The sequence below is a fragment of the Scyliorhinus torazame genome, chromosome 2, assembly GCF_047496885.1.
Source record: "Scyliorhinus torazame isolate Kashiwa2021f chromosome 2, sScyTor2.1, whole genome shotgun sequence".
In the NCBI taxonomy this organism is placed as follows: Eukaryota; Metazoa; Chordata; class Chondrichthyes; order Carcharhiniformes; family Scyliorhinidae; genus Scyliorhinus; species Scyliorhinus torazame.
The window spans coordinates 264,932,086-264,945,327 of NC_092708.1; the positions used below are offsets into that span (position 1 = coordinate 264,932,086).

The 13,242-nt window shown below is 48.5% G+C and overlaps 1 protein-coding gene across 3 annotated transcripts in view; it reads right to left on the minus strand.

Moving 5' to 3' along the window:
• Nucleotides 1-13,242, minus strand: part of LOC140398239 (neutral alpha-glucosidase C-like) — a 352,477-nt gene that overhangs the window by 318,915 nt on the left and 20,320 nt on the right. The window lies entirely within an intron of this gene.

Here is a 13,242-nt window from a genome sequence, read left to right on the forward strand (position 1 = left end):
TTTGGGGGGGGAGGGATGTTATAACCTGCCTGCTTACCATTGGCTGGGGACTAATGACAATCCCACAATCCTGTGGGAGTATGAGCTTCCCCAATGAGGGGGGCGGAGAAATCATTAGCAGACTCCCTGTATAAATAAAGCTGGCCAGTTTGGAACCAGCAGGAAGGAGTAAGCAGCAAGCGAAGTTGCTGCTGCTGGTGTTGTGTGTATATATATATTATTGTAAATAAATGTTATTTCTTTGTATCCTTGAAACTCGTGCTCGATTCTTCGTGGCCCTCACAAAAGTTACATTTACTGGCACCCCTTTACCTATTCTACTCCTTACTTCCTCAAAACTCAAATACGTTTGTCAAACACGATTTATCTTTCGTACTAATACGTTGAATTTCTCTGATGTCATGTGAGAGTACCTTTAAGAAATGGGTGTTTATAAATGGGTGTGTATATAAATATCTGTAGTGAGAGTACCTTTACAAAATGGGTGTTTATTACTGCAGTGATGTCAGTGAGTGGGATTGCAAGGTGTGTTTTAGTTTTGTTTTCAGAGCTGGATAGCTGCAGTCACAGCCAGGTGTATGAATCTCTCTCTGTAATTGAAAGACTGTAAATCAATCCTGGTGATTTAAAACTAATAACAGTAGTGACTTTAACCTGATGTGCTTCTGGTAAAAGGTGTTTTAAGTCGTATGGATGTTAAAAAGGAAAGCTTAAAGGTTTACTTCGTGTTGTATTCTTTGGGGGTTGTATTTGAATTGATGGTTGCTAAGATGTTCACTATTTGTTTTAAAAAGTTAACTTGAGTTCATAGAATAAACACTTTTTGCTTTAAAAAATACTTTTCTATTTCTGCTGTACCACACCTGTAGAGTGGGCTGTGTGCTCCCCATACCACAGTCTATTAAAAGTTGTGGGTCATGTGAACTCCATGATGCACTTTGGGGTTCTCTAACCCTGCCCCATAACACTGATCATACTATGATTTTCTAAGTATAACCGACTTCTGGTGGCAGCCAAGGGGTGAGTGGTCGCACACAGGGCACCTCCGGCTCAAAGGTATTGATTTGTGCTCTTTTTATCAAAAAAAAGGGGGAATTTCGACAGGAAAGTGTAGCTGAAGGTGTGGCATATCTGCTGGTTATCAGACCTGGCAGAAGAAGGTTAAAGGCCTTGCCAAGGAACTGGAGGAGACCTGTGGCGCAGCAGTAATTGGGAAGATGGTGGAGGAGGAAGGGTTGGAAAACCCCAGATGGAGCAGTTGATGGCGTTTATTAGAGAACAACGAAAGGAGATGCAGGAAGGTCAGTTGAAGGCCATTGAAGGAGCGGTAGCACCCTTGAAAGGATCAATGGAGAGAGTCCAGAAGCGCCTGGATGCACAGGGGTTGCAGATCCAAGAAATAGAGGTGATGTCCGACCATAGTGATCGGGTGGTAGCATTGGAGGTGGTGTTGCTTACTTTTGGTTGGTTCAATTGGCTCGGTTTTATAACCTTTGCTCTCGAGTCGCCAGGTATCTTTATGATACCGCCACCAGGTTCAAGTCCAAGTAATGATCAATAACTCAATACACCGATTAGTAAGATTCAAATCAAAGCACATTTATTATACACAGTAATCGCTACTCATGCACAAATTCTACATCTAAGCTACTTCTAGTTCTAACAGGCCTATACTTAGCTTCGGACTGGCCCACCAGGTCAGGGGAACAAATGGCCTTTCGTTCGGGTTCTGAGCCTGCGGGATTTGAAGTTGGTACGGATTGGTAGCTAGGAGCGCCTATCGCGTAGCGAGCGTTGACTTAAGACTTACTGGATCTCGGCGGCAGTTGAACCGGTCACGGTCAAGGTTGGTTCGCATTGCTGAGTGACCCGGTCAAGAAGAACGATTTGAACTTGGAGGCTTAACTTTCTAGTCCCCAGGGGCTTCCCGCCTTTCGGGGCGGACCCTGTACCTGGTTCCAAGTGATTGGACTTCGTTCCAATCGCTTGGTTCGATTTCTCCAATACTGGAGCGGTTCCCTGATCGATGGGTAGTCTTGAGGTGTCCGTTAACCTCTTTTGTGTTGGCTCCTGCTGGCGCCAGGGAGTCTGGCTTAGCTTTGTTTGTCCCAAATGTTGCGATTGTTCCCGGGGATCGCTCATTAGTATGTAGATGGCTGCTACATTATTATGCAATGGCTGCTTGTATCGATGCTGTCTGGGCTTTTGCAGAGTTTAATACACGGTAACTTTCACCTGCTGGTTTCTGCCTGTGTTGGCTGAATTTCCCTGCAGCCTTTGCTGTTCTCCATTTTACATCGGGAGTTGGCCAACCCAGGTGGCTACAGTGGACGTGGGGCTACTGGGGGACCTTTGCAAGTCGCTAAATGTAAAGGTAGAGGAGCAGGAGAATAGATCCAGAAGGAAGAAACTGTGGATCATTGGCTTGCCTGAGGCTGTGGAAGGCACGAGTGCCACGAGATATATCTCAAGGATGCTGGTGGGGCTGGTGGCGGAGCAGGTGCTGAACAAGGCTCCAGTGGTGGATAGGGCGCAGAGGTCCCGAAGGCAGAAGCCGAGAGCGGGGAAGCCGCCACGGGGGGTGATTATGGGGGGGGGGGATGCAATGTGGCAGTGCTGGAATAGGAGCGGGGTCACAGACGGAGAAGGGGGCCTGGTTTAGGGCGAAATTAAAGCGGGCAGAATTGGAAGGGGAGGATGGCGAACAGTAGAGGGGAATGGAGAAGCAAGTCTCCGGTAAGGTTCATTACATGGAATATACGGGGACTGAACAGGCCGGTGAAGAGGTCTCAGGTCTTCGCGCACGAGGAGCTTGAAGGCAGGGGTGGTCTTTCTGCAGGAGACACATCTCCGGGTGAAGGATCAGGTTAGGTTGAGAAAGGGATGGGTGGGTCAGATATTTCACTCGGGGTTTGATTCAAAGTCGCAGGGGGTGAAGAGATATTGGGGGTGTTTGGGACATTATCGAAGATTGGGGGGATAGAGGCTGGGCTGGACCCTACGGTGATGATTTTTATGGTGTTGGTGATGACGGAGCTGATGGAGGGGAGGAAGGCTGACATTGTCGCCTTTGCCTCTCTAGTTGCCCAGCAAAAGATTCTGCTGGAATTGTGGTCAACAATGCCATCGAGGGTGGCGGCCTGGCTGGGGGACTTGTACGACTTTCTCTGGCTAGAAAAGATTAAGTTCGAATTGAGGGGATCAGCGGAGGACTTTTGAGACACGGTGGGGACTGCTCATGACCATGTTTGAGGAATTGTTCCGTCACAGGTGTGGGGGGGGAGGGAGGGGAGGTGAAAAAGGAGAAAAACTTGCACTAACTGTGAACTGTGAGGTGTGGAGAATGTTCTTTGATTTATTTATGTTTTTGTACCTTTGAATATGTTTGGAATCAAATACATTGTAAACAAAGAATGATTTTCTCAGTATGTTATTGAGACTTCAATAGTAATAGATTCCAGCATTTTCCTGATGACTTATGTCAAGCTAACTAATTTATAATTCCCAGTTTTCATTTTCTTTCCTTTCTTGAGTAGATAGTAGAATTCAATTTGCAAACTTCCGCTATGCTGGGACAATTGAAAAATATAGGGAGCTTTTTGAGAAACTAGTGCATCTAGTCCCTTGCTTACCTTCTGTTTCTGGAATGTAATTTATGTCTTATATGGTGAAAACAGACACAAAATATTTGTTCAATGTCTTACCAATTTTCTCATTCTCCACGATAATTTTTCCTTGCTCTACCTCCTCCTACTTTTCCATTCCGCCTGCCTTTTCAAAGTGTTGTGTATCATAGAATTTACAGTGCAGAAAGAGACCATTCAGCCCATCAAGACTGCACTGGCCCTTGAAAAGAGCACCATACCCAAGCCCACACCTCTGCCCTATCCCTGTAACCCAGCAACCTGGAATATTTATTTCCCAACCTTGGTAAAATTGTAACCATGTCTCTGTAATCACAATTAGGTCTAAAGTATGAATCTCTATTGGTGCAGCAAATTCATTTGTCTTATTGCGTATTCAGGTAAAAAACTTTAAATTTAAATTTTTACGACTAACCTTTTCACAACAAATGAAAGGTCACATAGCTAAACCATGGCTCCCCTCTCAGTGTTTGTCTAGCTCTGACCCAGTTTTACCCACCCCCTTCCACCCCTTTGCCTGTCTTCCTTATCCTCGTTCCCATTGCCCTGCTCCTCGTCATCACATTGAGGGAAAAGACGAGTCCGAAAACGAGGCAGCACAGTTCCGCGTAAAAAACATATGCACATAGTTTGTGATATTATTGTCTCTGTTTGTGGTCTGTCCTCCGCTCTCTGCTTCTTTCTTTTTTCCGCCCCTGCAGCTTTCATCATTGCCGCAATTGCTTTTCCTCCAATTTTTTTGTTTTAACAAACTCCTCAGCCTCCGCCAGATGTTGAAGTACAGTTCTTTGCCCTTGAATGTCACCCAGAGTCTGGCTGAGAATAGCATCCCAAATCATACCGCACTTTTATAGAGCGCTGATTTCGCTCTATTAAACTTGGCCCTCTTTTTTGCCAGGTCCGCCCCAATGTCCTGGTACACCCTTATTCTATGCCTTACCACGAGCATGATTTCGTCTGGAGGGCCCACCTTACCACCTTAGGATTTTTTCCCGGTCCTCTGGTCCTGGAACCGGTGTAGCTTTGCGATGATCGCCCTCGACTGCTCTCCGGTTTTGGGCCTGGGCCGAAGTGACCTGTGTGCCCTGTTCATTTCTGGGGGTTTGAAAAGTCCTCCCTTCACACTATCTTGCCCAGCATTTGGGCGATGAAGCCCGTTGGGTCTCTACCCTCTTTTCCCTCTGGCAGACCCCTATTCTGACATTCTGCCATCTGGACCTGTTTTCCTGGTCCTCCACTTTCCCTTTTAGGCTCCCCTGGGCCATCACCAACATTCTCACTTCGGTTCCCAGAGCTACAATCTTGTCGCTCTGGTTTGAAGCAGCTTTCTCCAAATCCAGGATTGTTCTTTCCTGTGCCTCTACCTTTAATTTTACATATAATCTCTTATGCAGGACTTTGTCAAAGCCTTCTGAATGTCCAAATATACCACATTCACTGGCTCTCCCTCGACAACTCTACCAGTTACATCCGCTAAGAAATCCAATAAATTTGTCAAGCATGATTTCACCTTGATAAATCCATGCTGACTCTGTCCGATCCTGCTCTATTTTCTAAGTGCTCTACTATTTACAGAATTTACAGAGCAGAAGGAGGCCATTCGGCCCATCGAGTCTGCACAGGCTCTTGGAAAGAGCACCCTACCCAAGGTCAACACCTCCACCCTATCCCCATAACCCAGTAACCCCACCCAACACTAAGGGCAATTTTGGACACTAAGGGCAATTTATCATGGCCAATCCACCTAACATGCACATCTTTGGACTGTGGGAGGAAACCGGAGCACCCAGAGGAAACCCACGCACACACGGGGAGGATGTGCAGACTCCGCACAGACAGTGACCCAAGCCGGAATCGAACCTGGGACCCTGGAGCTGTGAAGCAATTGTGCTATCTACAATGTTACCGTGCTGCCCTGAAACCGTTTGAAACCGTTGATAATGGATTCTAGAATTTTCCCCACAGCTGGCGTCAGGTTTACTGGTCTATAATTCCCCGTTTTCCCTCTACCTCCCTTTTTAAATAGTGCAGTTACATTAGCTACCCTCTAATAGCAAAACTCCAAAACCTAGGACTTGGCTCCTCCCTCTGCAACTGGATCCTCGATTTCCTGACCCATCGACCACAATCAGTAAGGATAAACAACAACACCTCCTCCACATTAGTCCTCTATACTACCGCCCCGCAAGGCTGCGTGCTTAGCCCCTACTATACTCAAATATACACACACACAATGGTGTTGCAAAATTTGCCTTAAACTCCATCTACAAGTTTGCTGATAACACAACCGTAGTGGATCGGATCTCGAACAACGATGAGTCAGAGTACAGGAGGGAGACAGAGAACCTAGTGGCCTGGTGTAACAACAACAATCTCTCCCTTAATGTCAGTAAAACTAAGGAGCTGGTCATTGACTTCAGGAAGCAAAGTATCGTACACATCCCTGACTGCATCGATGGTGGTGAGGTGGAGATGGTTGACAGCTTCAAATTTCTAGGTGCGCACATCACCAACAATCTGTCCTGGTCCACCCACGTCGACGCTACGAGCACAACAGCGCTTATATTTCCTCAGGAAACTAAGGAAATCCGCAAAGTCCACATTGACTCTTTTTTTTTAAAATATGTTTTATTGAAATTTTTTTCCCAAACAACAATTTTTCCCCTCTTACAAAGCAAACGCAACAATAACAATACAGAAATTTTTAACAATACACAAGTAACAAAACCCCTTTATCTTTGACCTAAACTAAACTAACCCCGCCCCCCCCCCCCCCCCCACCTTCCCCCTGGGTTGCTGCTGCTGGTCATCTGTCTTCCCTCTAACGTTCCCCTAGGTAGTCGAGAAATGGCTGCCACCTCCTGGTGAACCCTTGAGCCGATCCTCTCAGGGCAAACTTTATCTGCTCCAGTTTAATGAACCCCGCCATATCATTTACCCAGGCCTCCAGTCCGGGGGGTTTCGCCTCCTTCCACATGAGTAGGATCCTGCGCCGGGCTACTAGGGACGCAAAGGCCACAACGTCGGCCTCTTTCGCCTCCTGCACTCCCGGCTCTTCCGCAACTCCAAATAGAGCTAACCCCCAGCCTGGTTTGACCCGGGCCTTCACCACCCGCGAAATCACTCCCGTCACTCCCTTCCAATACCCTTCCAGTGCCGGGCACGCCCAAAACATATGTGCGTGGTTTGCCGGGCTCCCGCCACACCTCCCACATTTGTCCTCCACTCCAAAGAACCTGCTCAATCTTGCTCCCGTTATGTGTGCTCTATGTAGCACCTTAAATTGATTCAGGCTAAGCCTGGCACATGAGGAAGAAGAATTTACCCTGCTTAGGGCATCAGCCCACATACCCTCCTCTATCTCCTCCCCTAGTTCTTCTTCCCACTTTCCTTTTAGTTCGCCCACCGACTCCTCCCCCTCTTCCCTCATCTCTCGGTAAATCTCTGACACCTTGCCCTCTCCGACCCACACCCCTGAAAGCACCCTGTCCTGTATCCCCTGTGTCGGGAGCAACGGAAATTCCCTCACCTGTTGTCTAGTAAACGCCCTCACCTGCATATATCTCAAGAAATTTCCCCGTGGCAACTTATACTTTTCCTCCAATGCTCCCAAGCTCGCAAAAGTCCCATCTATAAATAAATCTCTCACCCTCCTAATTCCCAACTGGTACCAGCTCTGAAATCCTCCATCCATTCTTCCTGGGGCGAACCTATGGTTGTTCCTGATTGGGGACCCCACCAGGGCTCCCCGCACCCCTCTCTGTCGCCTCCACTGTCCCCAGATATTCAATGTTGCCGCCACCACCGGGTTCGTGGTAAACTTTTTAGGTGAGATCGGTAGCGGCGCCATCACCAGCGCCTCTAAACTCGTCCCTTTACAGGACTTTCTCTCCAGTCTTTTCCACGCCACTCCCTCACCCTCCATCATCCATTTACGTATCATTGCCACATTGGCGGCCCAATAGTAATCGCCCAAGTTCGGTAGTGCCAATCCTCCTCTGTCCCTACTACGCTGAAGGAACCCCCTCCTTACTCTCGGAACTTTCCCTGCCCACACGAAGCTCGTGATGCTCCTGTCTATTTTATTAAAAAAGGTCTTGGTGATTAGTATAGGGAGACATTGAAATACAAATAAGAACCTCGGGAGGACCATCATCTTAATTGCTTGCACCCTGCCCGCCAGCGATAGAGGCTGCATGTCCCACCTCTTGAAGTCTAGTCCACATTGACTCTTACCAATTTTTACAGATGCACCACAGAAAGCACCTATCTGGCTGCATCACAGCCTGGTATGGCAACTGCTCGGCCCAGGACCAAAAGAAACTACAGAGAGTCATGAACACAGGCCAGTCCATCACGCAAAACCGCCTCCCATCCATTGACTCTGTCTATACCTCCTGCTGCCTTGGGAAAATGGGCAGCATAATCAAAGACCACTTCTACCCAGGTTATTCTCTCTTCCAACCTCTTCCATCAGGCAGGAGACACAAAAGTCAGAGAATACACACTAACAGATTCAAAAACAGCTTCTTCCCCGTTGCTACCAGACTCCTGAATGACCATCTTATGGACTGAACTGATCTCTTCACACATCTTCTCTACTGAGTAGTACTACACTGTGTATGCTTCACCTGATGCCTGTGTCTATTGTCATGTGAGAGTACCTTTAAGAAATGGATGTTTAAGCAATGTACTTTTAAGAAAACAGTGATGTCAGAGAGTGGGTGGAGCTGAGCTCAGTTCAGCCATTTTAAAGTTTCAGTTTGAAAAAGAGCTTGGGTGTGTGTCTGTGTTTTGCAGTGAGCTGGATCTGCTGTCATCTCTGCCATGAAAGACTATCCCCGGATCATTTGGGTGATTTAAACTCATAATAGTAAAGCCTTTAACCTGATGTGTTTCTGTTGAAAGGTGTTAAGTCTCATGGATGTTGAAAAGGATAACTGAAGGATTATTTAGTGTTGTAATATTTTCGGGGTTATCTTTGAAGTAAGGGGTGTTAAGAGATCCAATGTTTATTTAAGAGGTTAAGTTGAGTTCATGGAATAAACATTGCTTTGTGTTTAAAAACCCACGTGTCCATAATTGTAATATCACACCTGGAGAACAAGCCGCGTGCTTCAAAAGCAACAATCCATTAAAGGGAGATATTGGTTGAACTCCATGATACATTTTGGAGTTTTGAAAACGCCTCGCCCATAACACTATGTAGTTACATTGTGTATTTATGTATGTCCTAAGTTTTTTCATGTATGGAACGATCTGTCTGGACTTTACGCAGAACAATACTTTTCACTGTACCTCATACACGTGACAATAAATCAAATCAAATCCAATCTGCAGGAACTGTTCGAGTGCCACTTCCTTAAGTACTCTGGGCTGTAGATTATCAGGCCCTGGGGATTCATCAGCCTTCGATCCCATCAGTTTTCCCAACACCATTTCTCTACTAATGTTGATCTCCTTCACTTCCTCCCCCTCACTGAACCCTGCGTTCCCTGACATTTCTAGTATGTGATTTGTGTCCTCATTTGTGAAGACAGAATTAAAGTATGTGTTTAGTTGTTCAGCCATTTCTTTATCCCCTGCTATACATTCCCATTTCTAACTGGAAGGGACCTACAGTTGTCTTCACCAATTTACTCTCTTCACGTACTTTAAAAAAAATTTTTTTTTTTAATTTTTTAAAAATTCTCCTCCTTTTTCACATTTTCTCCCACATTTACACCCATCAACAATAAACAATAGTCAGCAAGATATGTCAATCCCCATAATAACGACCCCATCCGCCCACCAACCCCCAAACCTCAGCCCACATGTTCACATAAACAAATGACAAAAAGGAATCAGGGATTACCCATAGTCACCCTTAATCTACACAACACCCCCCCCCCCCACCCACCCCCCCCAACTAATGTTCGATGTTATCCAGTTCTTGAACGTGCATAATAAATAGTGCCCATGACTTGTAGAACCCCTCCGAGCTTCCCCTCAGTTTGAACTTAACCTTCTCAAGGGTCAAGTATTCCAACAGGTCCCCCCGCCACGCCAGGGCACTGGGTGGAGAGGCTGCTCTCCATCCCAGCAGGATCCGCCTTCGGGCGATCAACGAAGCGAAGGCTATGATATCTGCCTCCGCTCCCGTTTCCAACCCTGGCTGGTCCGACAGCCCGAATATGGCCTCCTGGGGACCCGGGTCCAGTTTCACACACACCACCTTGGAAATTACCCTAAACACCTCCTTCCAGTACTCCCCTAGCTTTGGACAGGACCAAAACATATGAACGTGATTCGCGGGCGCCCCCCCCCCCTCCCCGCAACGCTCACACACATCCTCTACTCCTTCAAAATATCGGCTCATCCTCGCCCTCGTGAGGTGCGCTCTATATACCACCTTCAGCTGTATCAACCCAACCTCGCACATGAGGTGGACGCATTCACTCTCCGGAGCACCTCACACCAGACCCCCTCCTCTATAACCTCTCCCAACTCTTCCTCCCACTTTGCTTTGATCCCTTCCAGTGGTGCCTTATCCTCTTCCAGAATAGCTCCGTACACCGCTGACACTGCCCCCATTCTCCAGTCCCCTTGTCGTCAACACCTCCTCCAGCAATGTGGAGGCCGGTTCCTCTGGGAAGCTCTGTATCTCCTTCCTGGCAAAATCCCGAACCTGCATGTACCTAAACCCTTTCTCCCTGCTCCAGCCCATACTTCGCTTCCAGCTCCCTCAACCCTGCAAACCGACCCCGAAGAAACAAATCTTTTAGCGTCTTAATCCTCTTCTCTTCCCATTTCCGAAAACTTCCATCCCACCTCCCTGACTCAAATCTGTGTTTCCCCTGAATCGGCATTTCCCTTGACCCTAAACCCAACCCGAAGTGTTGGCGAAACTGCCTCCAGATTTTCAATGAAGCTATTATTACCGGACTCCCTGAATATTTCCCCGGAGCTAACGCGAGCTGCGCTGTTGCAAGTGCCTTCAGCCCCGACCCTCTGCACAAACTCTCCTCCATTCTGACCCACTGAGAATCCACCCCTCTGACCCAGCTCCGCACTTTCTCCACATTCGCCGCCCAGTAGTAGTACAACAAGTTCGGGAGACCCAAATCCCCTGCCTGCCTTCCCCTCTGTAGCAGCACCTTTCTCACTATGGCCACCTTCCCTCCCCATATGAACGAGGTAATCCTTCCCTCAATCTCCCTGAAAAAAGACTTTGGCAGGAAAATCGGTAGGCATTGAAAAATAAACAGGAATCGCGGCAACACATTCATTTTAACCGCCTGTACCCGACCTGCCAGTGACAGAGGAAGGCCGTCCCACCTTGCCAGATCGGCTTTCACTCTCCCCACCGAACTAGTGATGTTGTACCTGCGAAGCCTCCCCCACTCCCGGGCAACCTGCACCCCCAGATACCTAAAATGAGTCCCTGCTCTACGGAATGGCAGCCCCCCCACCCCCGGCCGAGGCAACACAAGTACTCACTCTTGTCCAGGTTCAACTTGTACTCCGAGAAAGACTCAAATACCCGCAGTAGCTCCAATATTCCTCCTATCGACGCACTCGGCTCCGACACATACAGCAGCAAGTCGTCGGCATATAAGGACACCCTATGCTCTATCCCCCCCCCCCCCCCCCCCCCCGCACTATTCCTTTCCATGCTCCCGAACTTCCCAATGCGATGGCCAACGGCTCAATCGCAAGTGCAAACAGCAGGGGGGACACAGGACACCCCTGTCTCATCCCACGGTGGAGTGAGAAATATCTCGAACTGATATTATTTGTGCGGACACTCGCCTTCGGTTCCTTATATAATAGCTTTACCCAGTTCACAAACCTTGGTCCAATCCCAAACCGCTCCAGCACTGCCATCAGGTACCCCCATTCTACCCGATCAAACGCCTTCTCGGCGTCCAATGCCACAACTACCTCTGTTTCCTTTCTTTCCGCCGGTGCCATAACAACGTTCAAAACCCTCCTAATGTTCGAAAACAGCTGCCTCCCTTTCACGAACCCCGTCTGATCGTCCCCTATTACCTTCGGAAGGCACTCCTCCAGCCTATCCGCCAGTACCTTCGCCAACACTTTTACGTCCACATTCAGAAGTGATATGGGCCGATACGACCCACACTCCGTCGGATCCTTATCTTTTTTTAGTAACAGGGAAATCGATGCCTGCCCCAAGGTTTGCGGCAACACCCCCTTCCCTATCGCCTCCTCAAACATCCCCAACATCAGGGGTACCAACCTATCCTTAAATTTTTTATAATATTCCACCGGAAACCCATCCGGCCCTGCCACCTTCCCCGACTGCATCCTCCCAATCGCATCCTTTATCTCCTGCTCCCCTATTGCTCCTTCTAATGTAGCCCTGTCCCCCTCCCCTAGCCTCGGGTACTCTAACCCATTGAGAAATTCCTGCATCTCACGGTCTCCTCCGAGTGGCTCTGACTTGTACAACCTCTCATAAAACTCCTCAAAAACCTTGTTAATCAGCACTGGGGCCACCACCAACTTCCCTGCCCTATCCTTCACCTGAAGAATTTCCCTTGCCGCTGCCTTCCTCCGGACCTGACCTGCTAACATACCTGACCTGCCTTATCTCCATGTTCATAAACTGCACCCCTTGCTCGTCTCAGTTGGCGCACCGCCTTCCTGGTGGACAGTCGGTCGAAGCTTGCCTGTAGTTGTTTCCTCTTTTCCAGCTTCGCCGGGTCCCCATCCTCTGCATACCTCCTATCTACCTCCAACATCTCATCTATTACCCTCTGCCGCTCCAACCTCTCCTCCTTATCCACCCTGGCCTTAAACAAAATTACCTCACCTCTCACCACGCCTTTAGAGCCTCCCAGACGACTGCCTTCGACACCTCACCCGTACAATTGAAACCTACATATTCCTTAATTACCTTTTCAATTTTCTCACAGAATACTTGGTTCCCCAAAAGCCCCACATCCAGTTTCCACTCCGGTCTCTGCGCTGCCCCCTTCTCTAGCACCATATCCACCCAATGTGGAGCGTGATCCGACACTGCAATTTTGCTGACCAGCACCGCTACCCCTCGAGCCCTTCCCTCAAATCCGGAGTGAAACACTTGGCTAACCCAGCCCTTTTTAAGTCTCACCTGGTCCTTCACCCTCAAGTGAGTCTCCTGCAGCATTGCTACATCGGCTTTCAAACTTTTAAGATGTGCAAGCACCCTTGACCTCTTGACCGGACCTCCTAGCCCTCTCATGTTCCACGTGATTATCCTTACTGGGGGTCTCTCACCACCCCCCCCCACCTTTCTTATCCACCATCACCATACCACCGGGCCCTGGCCCATAAGCCTGACCCGCCCCTGTCCATTGTTAACATCGAACCCCTTCCCCCCCTCCAAAGAACCCCCCCTACAAAAACATCCCCCAATATCCCTCCCTCCACCCCCTCTTGCTCGCCTCGTAGGCCCATTGAAGCCTGCTATCTAGGCTCCAACGTCCGCAGTCCTCCTCTCACCTCACCCCCGTTCACTAACTGACTCTAGTTAGCTAGCGCGGGTGGCTCCCCCCCCCCCGCCAATACCTCTCGCCCCCTTCCGCCCAGTCCCAGAGAAAGAAACACCAAA